Below are 5,409 nucleotides of genomic sequence, written 5' to 3'. Positions count from 1 at the left end.
TTGCAGCTTGATTTATTTGGTAATCGACAAAAAAAACTCTGAAGAATACATGGCCGGTAAACAAGGAACTACCATACATTTTTCTTTAAATATTGTTCTATGCGGATCAAATGCGATAATACATTCATATGCGAGTCAAAAATATCATTATGATACACCGTAAGGCCTTTCACTATGTAATGAGACGGCCCATTTAAATCATGTTTTTTATCCTTTCTTTTTCTTATTTGCCTAACGAGAAAAATATATAGAATAACATCCACTGAACATTATAGGGTTTACTTCAATATTTCTAGTTACGCAACTTCTCTGAGACTGTTCACCAGAAATCTTAACTGCATCGTACGTCCGATGCAATAACATATTTATCGTCAGGTTGATTTGGAATATTTTTGTTAAGGTTATGAGAATTTGAGATTTGAAACATTCATACTTGATAGGATTATCAGTCATAAAGTGTAATTTTCTTATTAAATGAAATTTTTATTTGATTTAAAAATTCTTGCAAGAGTTATGACACTTTGCCTTAAACAATTTATTAAAAAGACATTACCAAAGCTTAAAACTGTGATGACAATGTCATCTGTATAGAAGAGGGGGAAAAGATACAAGAGAGACATTCAAACTCATAGGTCGAAAATTAACTGACAATGCTATGACTGTTGTATTTATACTCATAAAAATATTTTAACTATGGTTTTATTGTAATATAAGCTACCAGCAGGAAACAAGCATACAAACAATATTGGATATTGCATTATTTTTCTCACAGGCGATTAGAGCATGACCCCTTTGATAATGTTTTGCATATGTTATAATCTTTTCACTTAAAACATTTCTTTAACATTGGAGCTAATTTTTTTTAAAACTTTTACGTGTTCTTGTACATACAAAACAAAAATGAAATTGTGCAAAAAGTATTTATTTTCATTCTCTATATATTTTCAATGAACATTTGCCATCATTGAGAATAGACATGATAAAAGAGACAAAAAGAGGTTGTTGGTGTATTTAAGAATATTTCTGATACTCAACACATATTTGTATTCGATGACCATGTTCATGTACCAAGTCAGGAATATGACAGTTGTCCATTCGTTTGATGTGTTTTATCATTTGATTTTGCCATTTGATTAGGGACTTCCCGTTTTGAATTTCCCTCGGAGTTCAGTATTTTTGTGATTTTACTGTTTTCGACATTTTCAGTGTTTATTTTAAAACACCGTACTGATTGTAAAACTACGTAACAATGATACCCTCATTACAAATGTTATCATTGTCACATTTCAAAATACCCCAGGTATACAAAGGTGTTTATTTATTTATATCAGATTCAGTTTTAAAAGTTGTACTCATACAATTTCTACATTGTAATGTGATACATCATTGTAGCCTGGAGTTATTTTAATTTTGAAACGAGATACAGTTTCTGTATATTAGAAACATTTGACACCTTTTGTTTCATATCATGGTATCTTTGGTTACATGTTTTTATTCAATTTCTTCATAAATCTAAAATGGCATTGAGAGTCGGTTATAGTACAATGTCTTTAGATGAGGATATATTCTAAAAGATCGAAATGCAACCTTGTATATAAAAAAAAATGTTATAAATGATATACTATGATAGTGTTCTTTAAAAGTACATGAACTGGAGTGATTGAGTAAGGCCGATCATCTGTAGATATTACACCCATATTCATAAAGAAAACATGCATGTATGAATGTATCCTGCTCTAAATTTGACATTTTAGACATTCTGGCAAATGTACATACCAAGGCCGAACAGTTTGAAACTACCCTCATGACATGTAATATTTTTTTCCGTCCGCAATCATTTGAAATTTCACGGTCGTTTTCGATTTAAGAATGTACATAGGTGAAATTAAAAAAAACCAAGAATACAAAATTGATACTAAAAGTCGGAATAGTATAAGTTAAGGAACATAATAAAAGAGGGACAGAAGATACCAGACAGACAGTCAAACTCATAAATCGAAAATAAACTGACAACGCCATGTCTAAAAATAAATAACAAAACAATAGTACACATGACACAACATAGAAAACTTAAGAATAAGCAACACGAACCCCACCAAAAACTAGGGGTGATATCAGGTGCTCCTGAAGGGTATGCAGATCCTGCTCCACATGTGTCACCTGTCGTGTTGCTCATGTTATATCAAATTCGGTAAATAGTCTAATTCGGTAGGTCATATTCATGAAAGGGAAGGATATTATAGTTACGACGTAAGGAACATATCCGATACCAGCTGACTCGGACTTTTACCTTACATTTGCATTTGGATTACTTGCCTCGCAAATCAAAAGAAAAGAAATCACGAATCTGCTTAAAGGAGTAGGTGCAGTAAGACCTCTTTTTGATCCAAAAATATACAAGTTTTACAAAATTGTTAAAATGTAAACTTTTAGTTATTTATTGGAAAGTAAAATGCTTCTGCTACATAAATATGGACTGTTTTTGACAATACAATGCACAAATATCATGCTTAATTACTGAAATCTTCACAATTTTAACATTTTAGCCAAATTTTAGACGGGTTTCGTCTTAAATGAAAGTGGCCGCATTTGTGTTCATTCTTAATATTGAAAAGTAAGTTTTATTTGATGATAATACATAACATATATAAAGGTTGAGGATGAACACGGATGTGGTCATTTTCATTTTTGACAAAAAACCATCTGAAAAGTAACATTTTTTGGCATATTTGATAGAATTTTCATATTTAAGCTTGAATCGGAGCGTTTTTAATGACTAAATCAGTTAAATATTTCACATAAACTAACTGAATCAACTGAAATAGACACTAAAGTGTTTAAAAAGTGTCCAAAATCTTTCGTCAGATGAACCGGAAATTTGAGGCCAAAATCGGACTTTATCGGATCTACTCCTTTTTTGTAAAAGACCTTTTACAAGCTATGTAATCTTATATGGAATGATTAATGGGTGTTAAGGGCTAAAATATTTTACCTTGTATCGTATTGAAAAAAATCAAACAGTCCGAACATTTGACAAAAATTCCGAAACCTCACCTAGTTCATCCTTAATAATACAATTACTACCATTTAATCGATAGACATACAGAACTATTGCATTGTGAGAGCGGGTTAAAAACCACCAGCTATACAACCGTACAAGGGTCTTGCTGTATTTTTTTTTAATAGAGGTAGCTTTATTTAGGTACTATGCCTTGCAATGTATTTGACTTAATTTTTTGGTTTAAGAAATATAAGAATAATGCGGACTTCTTGTTACAATGCACATTTCATTTCCCATTTTCCCCGGACAGTTCTGTTTCCAATGTTTCAATTAATTATTTTATTGCAATTAATTACCGTGTTTAACCTTAATAATCAGCAATCTTAGTATTACGTTGTCTTATTGGCATTCATACTACGTCCTCTTATTTGTATGTGAGGTATATCATCATACATTTATATGGAGATGGATATTTTAATGTTTTCTTTAAATAAATATGATGTGGGCATACGTCGAAGTAACAAAATTAACACAAAAAATGTAAATAATGTCATTAGTCAACACACTTTATTTGACAAGCAATTAATTTCTTATAATTATAATAAATTTATACATATTCTAACAAATTACCCAGTGATTGTTTAATTGAATACCTAATTTTGAGTTTGAAAGATACTTACGTAACGATTTAAAGAAACTCACAAGTCGAAGAAAAACTGACCACTCATTGACAGAAGAAAAGACAAGCAAGTTCATAAACCACTACATGGAAAACAACATAAATAACGAACAATATGAACTCCATCAAATACTGGAGTTAAACTCAGGTACTTCAGTGGTGTAATCAGTTACTGTTCAACAAGTGGCACCCATCGTGTTGCTCCTGCAAGTACAATATAAGTCTGAATTGGTGATTTCTCGCGGTTGGGAGGACAGGGTTGTGGTAGTAACAATTTAAACACATCCGTTGTCATCTTAGACACATAAGTTCCATAACTATTAGTTTATAACGAACTCGTGATGGCGTCCATCAAATAGAAACCTTGTTTTAACAGCTTCCGTGTATGCTGCAACTCTCTATCAAGGAAAAATAATGGGACACGAAAGTTTTAGAATATCCAGATATATACCTCAGTTTTATGCTACCACTATATTTTCTAAAGAGTTATTGGTGAATTTACAATCTCAATCATTAAAACATTGTACCAACATTAAAACCTTTGATTTTTCAACTCTTTATACCACTATTCCACATACTAAGCTTAAAGCGCGACTGAAAGAACTCGTCAGCTTATATTTCTTTAACAAAAAGGGCACTAGACGTTTTAAGTATCTGGTTTTGGGCTGGAATTCAGCTTACTTTGTAAAAACCATACAGAGTCAAGGAAAAAATATACAGACGAGGATATCACTGCCATGCTGGACTTTTTAATTGACAGCATATTTGTGGAATTTGGAGGTTTGGTCTTCCAACAGACTATTGGAATCCCAATGGGTACTAATTTCGCTCCTCTACTTGCAGATTTGTTTTTATATTCCTATGAAGCAGAATTTATCCAAGGACTTGTACAGAAAGGAGAAAAGAATTTGCCCAGTCTTTTAATTTCACCTTTCGGTATATTGATGATGTACTGTGTCTTAATAATAATAGATTCAGTGATCACTTACATTTAATATATCCAAGTGAAGTTGAAATTAAAGATACTACCGACACAGATAAATCTGCTTCATATTTAGACCTTTTTCTCGAAATGACTACTGATGGTAGGTTGAATACCAAAATTGATGACAAACGTGATGAATTTAATTTTCCTATAGTCAACTTTCCATTTCTGTGTAGCAACATCCCAGCATATGGAGTATATGTGTCTCAATTGATACGTTACTCTAGAGCTAGCTCAAAGTACGTGGATTTTATTGAACGAGGAATACTGCTTTCTCAAAAGTTGGTAAGACAGGGCTATGAATCAATCAAATTAAGGTCATCACTCAAGAAATTTTACGGTCGCCATCATGAGCTGATTGACCATTATGACAAAAGTGTGTCAGAAATCATATCTGATATTCTTCCTCAGTCATAATAACCTTCCATCATTACCGAACTGAACAAAGAAATAACACGACGGGTACCGTATACGGTGCAGGAAACGCCTACCCTTCCGGAGCACCTGATTTCACTCCCGGTTTTTAGTGGAGTTCGTGTTGTTTCTTAATTATTATTTATAACTGTTGATGTAAATGTCCTTTGGTTTTGTGAGTCTTTGTTTACTCCTTGGTTTTGATTGTTATTGTCTTTATTGCAAAATGTCTTTCGCGAGTCAGGAGAATATATCAGTTGTCTTGCACATGTTCCGTTAATTAATTTTGTTCGTTTTTATGGACATCTCGTTTTAGTATTTTGCTTTAAA

This window comes from Mytilus galloprovincialis, chromosome 3 (assembly GCF_965363235.1).
Source record: "Mytilus galloprovincialis chromosome 3, xbMytGall1.hap1.1, whole genome shotgun sequence".
NCBI lineage: Eukaryota > Metazoa > Mollusca > Bivalvia > Mytilida > Mytilidae > Mytilus > Mytilus galloprovincialis.
This window is presented reverse-complemented; position numbering follows the sequence as displayed.